The 10,841-nt window shown below is 35.5% G+C and overlaps 1 long non-coding RNA gene across 1 annotated transcript; it reads left to right on the top strand.

Annotated features, from left to right (window-relative positions):
- The first annotated feature begins 8,046 nt into the window (after nucleotides 1-8,046).
- On the top strand, nucleotides 8,047-10,564 carry LOC125328174. The gene is made up of 3 exons (XR_007204577.1): nucleotides 8,047-8,114; nucleotides 9,384-9,504; nucleotides 10,329-10,564. It is a non-coding gene; the product is annotated as an uncharacterized LOC125328174 (long non-coding RNA).
- Nucleotides 10,565-10,841: the final 277 nt, after the last annotated feature.

The following is a 10,841-nucleotide window of genomic DNA, read 5'->3' as shown; positions in this document are numbered from 1 at the left end:
TATATTACAAGTAAATTGTGAAATAATACCACTGAATTAAAGCCTATGTACTCGTGAAGACATTTGGAGAATTTTATTTTTTCACAGTGTTATTTCATTTCCAACTGTACTTGAAAATTTCTGATATCACAAGAAAAACTTGAGCATCTAGTACAATGTTCAATATTACACGTACTGCAATTCTTTTCATAAAGCCAGTTTAATGAATGAGCTTGAAACAGGAAGATAACTATATTACATACAGATAGGGACAGGTTTCTAATTTATTGAAGGTAATAACTATCTGTCTACTGACTCAGATGTGTTTTTGATCAGGTCTTTTGATACTCTTTGCTTTCTTGTACTTCATGCATGTAACTATTGGCTGCTCTCATTACTTTAATATAAAGATCCTTAAAGAATTCTCTCCCTTTAGATTAATTTTTTCTCTTTGTAATATATGGAGACAAATCCTAGAAGTTTTTTTAACTTAGAGCAGTGTAATGTCAATCTTTTTCCAAAAGTGCTGTACAAACACAGTTATGACAAGCCCTTATGTTACTTGAATAAGCATTCAGATGGCTGCTCTCTGCAAAACAAGCTAATACGTACAACATTTGAGAGCAAATAAGTAAAAAAGCAAATTGGTAACATTTTTTCCTCTAAGTCAAATATCAATTTTGGAAAAATAATTCTTTTCCCATTTTTAAGCAGAAGAGAAATTTCCCTCATCTACAAAGACTGGTCTGGTTTTAAGTCAAAATTACTCCCCTTTGTCAGAAAACAGATCTCATTCTAACTATACAGATGTCTTTATTTCTGCATAACATTGGAAAGGATTGTAATCTGAAGTAGGGATATCCTAGACTATATTTTCATTAACTGAATTATCAATCCATTTTACAGACCATCCTACATGATTATTCTTTTATCTTCACTAGAAAACAACCCCTCGCACAATGATTATTCAAATGTTACTTAAATGTTATTAAATGCTTTTCTTCTTCTATGTGCAGTACATATTTCCTGTCCTCAAAGTGTAGAATACTTTCTAGAGAAATTTGTGGTGAATATGTCCTAAAACCAAGTGAAATTGGTCAAGTGTCTCTTCAGCAGCCCATTTAGAAGCCATTACCCATGGACTTTGATGATAATTTCTCCAGCTGTTGAGAGTATCTCTAATTGGGCACCAATACTCAGACCAATATAAGTATTTATATGACAGATTCTCAGGATATGGATACGTGTAAGGTTCTGTAACAACTCGTAAAATTTAAAACTGAAATGTGAGATATTGGTCACATGAACATATAAAAACATCCTCTACATGAAGATTTCCCATTAAAGCACCAACAATATAAACCCAAAATCACTTACAATAAATCAATTAAAATCCAAACAGCTTTGCTGAAATATTACAGAACTGGAACAGAGTGTGTTCCAATGTCTTTTCTTAAAAAATAAAAGTTGGTTTGGTGGGAGAAAGGGAAGCATTCAGAAAAGCAGAGCTGAACCGTGGCAATGCCCTAGCCAGAGCTCGGGAAACAAGCAAACTACATTACAGTTTCTGAAAAAAATAAACATCAATATATCTGGGGTTTTTTTGTGAGATGAGAGCATAAACGTTGTGTTCATGCTTTCATGGCCCTTTTTAAAAATTTTGTTCTTTTCTTTCTTCCCCCTCCCTCAAAAATGAAAATCCAAGCTTTTACCGTGGATTGACTGTATTTCACAGATATGCTGGTATAGTGTTTTCCTAACTGCAAATTAAAATATTTAGATATTTAGCTTCCCTGGAACCAAAAGTTTAGATCTTGTCCAAATTAACTCAGGTCATTAGTTTTAAAAAGTGTATGCACTGAGTGCAATGGTAAAGGCAGTTTGTAAAACTGAATTAAGGTATTACAAGTGCAATTAAAAAAAAAATTGCAAATAACAAAAGAATAACAAAAAAGGACACCAAATTTTAGGAAAAAATGTTGTCTAATTTTTTGGCAGTATTCAGCGGCTTCTGCACAAACTGGAAAACCACAGCCAGTTTTAATATTGCAAAAATACTTATTTGATCACCAAAATGAGCAATAACTATGAAGTAACCAGGCTATCTATACAAAGTAAATAATACAAATCACATGAAATTTTAAAAAATGGCTTTTCACATTCCCTTCATCTACTATGATGTTGCAAAACAGGATTGTCTCCAATGAACCAAGTAATGTATAAACCAGTTTAGTAGTGTTAAATACAAGCCAAGACTAAGAGAGCCTTGACAATACTTTTTGCTACCAACATCAAACAACCTGCTTGTTTCATCAGAGCCATCATTCCTACTTTCTTAATAAGCAGTAGTAACTAGGCATTATTTGAATAATCTTATGAGGTTGCATTTTTGTAAATTGAAATCCTGGCAGAAAAATGAAAACCTGGCCATCAATAAAGAGAAAAACTCTTAACTCTTTTTTCTGCTGCTCATGTTTTTCTATTTCTCTTTGTTTACCTTAACACTAGAATCGACAGATGGTTGGAATATTTCTTTGGCTAAACAATGTATTCTATTTGATTAACCTGTAAAAGTTGATGACAATTCAAGAAATATGTCTTAGAGCTTAGAGGAATCATAGACTTTCTTCTATGATTTATATATATACATACACACACACATATATATATATATATATATAAAATTATGTATACAAACACAAGGTAGCTGTTGCCAAAACCAGCAGTTTTCATCTTTTATATTTTCTATGAAAACTGTAGCTCCTCAGGCTTAGAACAAATGCAATTTAAAGTATCCCATGCTACATTTTCAGGTACACCAACAGTCTTGAAATTTTTAATATTTTAATTTAAATGTGTTTAAATGTGTTTTCTGAAACACCTGACTCAAATACACACTAACTATTACTGCTTGGAACTAAATAGGCCCAGTCCCATATCAAAGTTAGCAAGTATGTATAAATACAAATATTTAGATTTTAATTGTAATATTAAGTCAAGGATATTCCAGAAAAATGGAAATGTGATTTATTACCCTTGTTTTTTTCTCCAAAACAACCCAAGTACCTCAATCACAGTAAGTAAATTGATTTTTGACATTAAATTATTATCAATCCCCCAAGAAGAATGAGTGTAAAGTAGCTTACCCAGAAATGTTCACTTATGTCTCTTCATACTTGCTGAAGCATTATATTACAAATCTGTCTTAACCATGCATTTTCATAATATAAACACCATTCCTTTTATAGCAATAGGGATGGAGGTAGTACATTTTTTTAATATCTTTGGATCAGTGAAGATCCTGTTTTCTCTGATCTGAAATATGCACAGTGCCACCAGAGCAGTTTCCACATAGTACTGAAGACTGGGCAAAATAAAAGAATTTCATTTTATGTATTACAATACATGTTGTGTATTTATACACAAAAGTATTATATACTGTACTGTAAACATAATTATGGATGTAATTTACTCTAGAGTTTGCAATAGATTTGGAACTTTTAGAACTTATTAAACACTAGTAGGAAAAAATCCATTAAGGAAGAGATTGTGCCAGTAGAGAGTTATTTGTGTAATTAATATAATATAATAGGTTGCGATATTATTGTAACATTACAGTATAATGGTTGATTGTAATTGGTCCAATATATCTTTAGATCGTATAATAAAGTTTTACTATAAAAGCACTATAAGTAGAAATATATTGAATTTATGTGTTTTTCTTGAAAACTGGAAACAAAATTAGGTGGGATTTTAATATGTGTAGAGGAATTTGTGTTCACTAGGGATCTGTTTCTAAACAGGAAAGTCAATGTGGTGGTGAAAACAGCTGAAGATTTCCAGGAAAAGGCATTGTTCTCTTTTGGGAATAGACTAGTTTAAAGCATTCCTTTGAAGGAGGGGCAAGTTACTTAGCCCAGGCAAGAATAGAAGGTCAGTCAGATTGAATGCTAAAGACTGAAGATTTGCTGCTGCACAACTGTGGAAACTTTTATAATTTTTTAATAGAAATATCTCGCTAAGTAGCATTTTGGCATTTTCTAGTTGTAGGAACCTGGAATAATTCCAATTCATGTAATTACATTGTTACTTACTCTCTCCCTCCCTGAAGTTTCAATTACTTTCATCATCATTCTTTCACATCCTGTCCAGAACTAGTAAAGGTTTCTGTATTAACAGGACTTATGGGCTAAATAGAGCTAGTGACAAGGACTTTAAATCCAAATGGTTGTTTAAAGAACAGAATCATGCAAACAAAATGAGCCTCATTTTTTTCCCAATTATTTGGAAAATAAAATTGGCCCACGAAGAAATGTAATTTAAACAATTCTTTTCTTGTTAAGTTAAACATCATGTTTGACCCAAGCGATCCCTTTTCAATTTTATGGTCCACTGAAACTTTTGTGACCAGCATATTTAGAATTAACAATGAATCAATTATTTAAATTAATGGTATTTCAATCTAGATATGATTTCATTAGACAAAAAAATATTTTCAAAGGATTATATGGTATTTTATGGTGTCAGTGGCAATATATTGGAAGGGACTGAGAACTAGTCTGGGAAGTGACACAGTGCTTGCATTGTAGCCCAGCTGAAATGTGGCGCAATTTCCCCTATACTGGTTCTAATGGAGACCTGAAACCCCTTAGTCCTCTGACACACTAATATTTAAATAAAGCCTAAACAGTTACCTGGAGTTACCCACATGGTAAGTATACAAAATGCTTTAAAGTTAATAGCAAAGTATCACTCGACTTCAGTAAAGATGAATTTCCCTCCATCATGTTGAGATATGAGACGTGGTTACTGCTGCAGAGCAGCCTGATGTCAGTGAGAGGGGGAAGATAAGGGAATGCAACACTCCCAGATTTCCCTTTCTGGAGGCCCAGAGTTACTGTGGTCAGAAGGGAAAATAAACTGCTACTCTGGAGAAATTCAGGCCCAGGCTCACAAGGGAGTTTTCAGCATTGAGAAACAACTCATCACTGTACTAACTTTGTAGAAGAGATTTCACCTAAAACATATGGAAAGCAAATCAGTAAATGGTTCTTTCTCTTTTAAGTGATACTCAGAAAGTCAACATTTTAAAAACAAAAAGAAATTTGCATTTAAAATGTGAGAACCTATTTTCAATGTGTATTGAGAGCAAAGAAAATCAGACACACAGAAATTTGAAACTTACCTTTTTCTCTGCAACCTAAGGCATCACTTACCTCTGATCTGATCTGATCTCAACAGTTTGCTAGGTACAACAGAATAAGTTATAGAGAAAAAGGCAAATTATGGTACATACCTCAAGATACTGTTGGGAATGTCTTCTTTGAAAGCTAGTAGCACTTTTATTCAAAGCATTTTCAATTGCTAGGCTCATCCTTTCTTATCAAGATATTTTTCCCTTAGTTATGCCTGTGAGTCTGAGTTAGTAGCCCACAGATCTCTATACTTATTTTCAGGCAAGCACCATAGTAATTCCCAAAGATACAAACACGGCAGTTTTACATGGCAATGCTTCAAATGTGGTTTACTTCTGAAACTATACGTGTTATCTCAATGTTACAGGAAAAGTCCATTTCTTAACAGTGAAGCATGGGGTTTATATGTTATGTTGCTAATGTGATGCATTTAGTCCGAATTATAAAAATCTGACTTCACAAAATATCTTAAATATCTTGAAATTTAACCACAGTAGACATGCACATCAAACATATATCGCTAAAGAAAAGATCTTGATTGAACAAAACCTAAATGAAAGCAATTCAAAAGCTTTAAAGAAGCTACTGTTAAAAAATATTCTTTGTTAACTCTAGATGAAGAGATTTATTGTGGCATATGTGCTTCTGGAATGGATTTTTTCCTCTTATTTCTGTGTTTAAGTTATCTTATTGATGACAGCAGCTCACTTTTATTTTCTAAATTATAACACTAATTGGGAGAAAAGAAACCTCAGATTCTTACCAAATAAATGTATCTTCTGTTCTCAGTTTTGTGCATTTCTGCATTGGCCTTATTTGCCAACAGCAAAAGTAACAACACATTTTAAGAGTTAGTATCCCGGAAAGAACCGAGCACTACAGTATTTCCATGCTTACCTCTACAAGACCATAGTGTCTTCTAAATTATTTCTTAGTAACTAGCTAAATGTGTGGACCTAAAAAACCTCCATATTCTGAACCTTTCAAAGCTGAAAAAATGCTAGTCATGTCCTGAAATCATGAGCATATATTCTGTTGTCAACTAAGCAATTTTTAAGGAGAATTAAAGCAGTCTTCTACCTGTTTTCTGGAAATAAAACAGTAAGAACGCTAACCTAATTTGGAAACCAGTTCATGATGTAGGTGTTTCCAAATATCATCTCCTCCTAGGATCTGTAGCTGGAATGGAGAGCACGCATTGTGTCTCTATGGAAAACACATGCAAGATCTAAAGGTTTCCAGCTATTTCCACATACAGCTTTCAAGAAAAACAGACCCATACTGGAATCTGTTGGTAGATATGCTTTTATGAAACGTTGGTTTTGACTTATTGCTAGTTTCCCTCAAGCATCTGTTTGTCTGTAAGCTCATAGCCAACCACACCCACTTCATCGGCCCTGACGTCCTCAGTCCTGTTATTCTGTACTGGCTTACTCAGTTGTGAGTGCTGTCTCCTCTGCTGATGATTGCTCAGGACAAATTTTCTGAGAGGGATAAGAGCTTCCAAGAAGCAGTTTAGTGTCTGTCTGACAGAAAATTTATGATGAAAGCATAATGTAGCTTTTGTTATGGCTGCGTGCTTCATTTCATTATGGCTGCTCTTCAAGCACGTGCCTGCCTGCAGAAATTCCAGCAGTATTTTCTGTTGTACAGAGGCTTCAGAATGTGGGATATCCATGTATCACAGAAACTATGGATATTTGGGAAACCTAACATTAGTCTTAACAGCTACACTAAGAAAAAATTTTGAACCTAATCACTGCTCATGGCAGGGAAGTTTGGAACTAGATGAACTTTAAGGTCCTTTCCAACCCAAACCATTCTGTGATTATATGATTCTGAGCTGCTGTTTTCCCAGTAATGCTACAAATGTCTGTGTGGCATTTAAATTTTTGAGAACACTGTCCATTGTTCTTTGTACTGCAAGAGCTTGAATAACTCAGTTTGAATGATATGTTGAATTGTTTTGACTGGAAAGTGGTCTGTCTTGTAAGGCTCATGAGGGAGATGGTAAGAAAGTCTTGAGGCTTTCAAAAGTAACTTGAAACCTTACAACAAAGTAATTAGCAAGGAGTATAGACAAAAAGGAGGCAGTATCCAGCTTCTGGCATCTACATTTGAGTGTGTGATTGCCAACTGGCCTGCACTGAAAGCACCACTAAACTTGAGGAGCATTTAAAGTGTGTCAGTGGGAAACACCACTCATATTAATCTACTTTATTTGCATACAAACTGAATAATGCTGATCTATGTCCATTTAGGGTTTTTTCTCTCATTCTCTCAGTACCATTCTGTATGAAATGAAAGTCATGTTATCATTAAGATTTTTCAAATTCTTGCAAAGATGCATCTTCACCATTGGCCATGAATGGTAAGTTTACATCAACATGTACAGTCTTCACATTTTTGGAACTATTTTGAAACTGAATTTATTCTCCATTAACTGTTTTCAGGCAGCGGTGGTGGTTCACCTGTCCCTGCACATTGCATAGTTTGATTCAGAGTTTGTTCCACCAAAAAAACACCTTCTAGTTATGGCAATACTGAACTGCCAAAACTCTTTCCAGGGTCTGCATCCGTAAAGAAAACGGACGGACAATAAAAGAACAACATTTTAGAACTATGAGTCATTAGTTTCACTGATAATGTCTAGGCTAAATAATGGGAAGTACACCTATGTCTACACAAAATACAACCAACTGCTTTGCATTTCACTCAGCCCTTAGAATATGCCAATATACCCAAGCATCTCAACATCAGTAACCTCTGTAAAATGCTATATGAAAAAGTGGCCTAAACAAATGAAATGTTGATCTGCCTTTTATTAATTTCATTTTTTATCTTCTTGTATACAGACGTTTGACAGCTGTGACATTCATGGGCAATGCATTTGAAAAAGAAGACATAAATATTCAGAGTCATATTAGAATGCTGTTCAATGTAAGCACCTGTCTACTTAGTGTTGACAGAAAATCATTTACTTTGCTTTATGCATGTTCTCTCCAGAGACAACAGAGGTCCTATTTTATTTAAAGATCTGGACCCAGCATCAGTACTAGCTCTTGAAAATGCAATATATACATCTAATTATATTTATTAAGGTAACAACTTTGCTTTATATTTTCAGTAATACTGAAACAATTTTTTCAACCTCTACTTCAGAATTTCCTTCCCTGGGGAGATGAAAGGAGAAAGGGGAAGGGAATGAGGAGTGGAAAAAGTATGACCTCATGATGTCTTTAATTACAACATCACAGAAGATGGCACAGAAAGAAAAGCATAATGAAAATAGTATATAAAAAATATGTAACATAAAAGGGATCACTGCCCAATCTTCCTGACAGCCAATGCTCATAGAGTTCTGCTAACTTTAAGAATTGACATAAATAAAACTAATTTAAATATTTTAAAAAATGGAAATAGGTGCTCACTGTCAGGGTATTTTGAAAAAAACTTCAAGTATTATGAAATGTAGGGGGTTTTCTGCTTTTTGATAGTACACCAAAAGACCAGTGGACACAAGACTCATCTGATGACTGGGACTGCTAGAGCTCTCTAAAACCAACCAACAAAAAAACCCCACAAAACCTGAAAACAAACAAGCAAACAAAAAAACAAACGACAACCAAAAAACCCCTCATCTTCCCCAAAATCTCTGTCCTGAGCACAATACATACACACACGGGAAATCTGGAAGTCATGAATTTTAAGCCTGAGAGAGTAATGACTCCCACAGAATGTACTTCTCCAAGAAGGGATGAAAATTTCACAATAAGGTTCTATTTTCCATAACAAAGAAAGAGTTTGGTGTGGGATGGGAGGCTCGGACAAGCATTCCAGGAGCTTTTATTAGTTTCTCAGTCTCACATACAGAGTTGAGACAAAGTTGGTACAGAGCTCACGCTGTCACAGAGACATCCCCCGATTTCCTGGTTGCAAAACATTCTTAAAAGCTTTTTGGCCAATAGCATGCTTCTAAAAGTTCCAGACATCTGTCTTACTCAATCCTTAATAAAGCATGTACATCTATTGTACACAATAGCCACTTGTTATGCCTTATATTGTAACATACAACATCCCATGCTTAAACTTATCTAACTAAATATACTTTTTGCAGCTTCAACATCCATCTAGGTCAAGTCTAAAAACTAACCATTGTCTTTTAATGTCCTTGCTGCTTATAATTGTATCTTCTTCTAATTTTCCCAGGCAAAGCTGAATTCTAAATCTCTTGCTTTATTTCCTGAGGCCTGCTTCTATTTCTCACACCTAAAATCCTTTCCACCTTTTGTGATTCCCCACATTTTGCCACGTCAAGTTTGTAGAGACAGTAAGTGTCTCACCCAGTCTTGTGGGTTTTTTCTTTGGGGAAGGGGAAGGGGAAGGGGGAAGGGGGAGGGGGAGGGGGAGGGGGGAGGGGGGAGGGGGAGGAAAGGAAAGGAAAGGAAAGGAAAAAAGGAAAGGGAAAGGAAAGGAAAGGAAAGGAAAGGAAAGGAAAGGAAAGGAAGAAAGGAAAGGAAAGGAAAGGAAAGGAAAGGAAAGGAAAGGAAAGGAAAGGAAAGGAAAGGAAAGGAAAGGAAAGGAAAGGAAAGGAAAGGAAAGGAAAGGAAAGGAAAGGAAAGGAAAGGAAAGGAAAGGAAAGGAAAGGAAAGGAAAGGAAAGGAAAGGAAAGGAAAAGGAAAGGAAAGGAAAGGAAAGGAAAGGAAAGGAAAGGAAAGGAAAGGAAAGGAAAGGAAAGGAAAGGAAAGGAAAGGAAAGGAAAGGAAAGGAAAGGAAAGGAAAGGAAAGAAAGGAAAGGAAAGGAAAGGAAAGGAAAGGAAAGGAAAGGAAAGGGAAGGAAAGGGAAGGAAAGGGAAGGAAAGGGAAGGAAAGGGAAGGAAAGGGAAGGAAAGGGAAGGAAAGGGAAGGAAAGGGAAGGAAAGGGAAGGAAAGGAAAGGAAAGGAAAGGAAAGGAAAGGAAAGGAAAGGAAAGGAAAGGAAAGGAAAGGAAAGGAAAAGGAAAGGAAAGGAAAGGAAAGGAAAGGAAAGGAAAGGAAAGGAAAGGAAAGGAAAGGAAAGGAGAAAAAGCTCAGAAGAAACACAGCCTAATTTTGGCCCGAACACTTTACTCCATTTTATTTCATCTGACGTGAGTATGTAATGATGTTAACTCAGCCCTGATCACATCGCGTGGGTGAGTGGGGGAGGTCTGGAGAGAACATAAAAATCTTGGAAGCATCCTGAGACGCCACAAACCCTGACAATGCTGCCACCTATGGACCAAAAGTGCCAACATCAGCTGCGCAGAGCCGTTTGCAGGGACACTCCGCGATGAAAGAAGCAGATTGTACGAGCAAATTCAGACTCCTGCACAAGCCTTAATTCACCTGGTGAACTGATGGAGCGGCTACTTTGGTTATCTAGTTCAATGCCTTTATATAATTTAATTAGGATCATCAACACAGCAACCTAACCTGCCTACAGAAATTACGAGCTGCAACTCCAGACCCCATATGAACTCTTTTGCTCAATTAAAGCTAAGCAGCTTTTTATAGAAAGATTTTTTTTTTCCCTTAAAGTGCACACAAGGAGCAATGGAGCATGATATGCCTTTTTTCACATTAAGGTAATTATGTAAAGGCAGTAACATTAAAATTACTTGCTGAAGTCCAAAATTTACACTGCTAT

This window comes from Corvus hawaiiensis, chromosome 6 (assembly GCF_020740725.1).
Source record: "Corvus hawaiiensis isolate bCorHaw1 chromosome 6, bCorHaw1.pri.cur, whole genome shotgun sequence".
Classification (NCBI taxonomy): Eukaryota; Metazoa; Chordata; class Aves; order Passeriformes; family Corvidae; genus Corvus; species Corvus hawaiiensis.
Note: the sequence above shows the minus strand (reverse complement) of the source record. Positions and strands in the feature narration are given on the sequence as shown.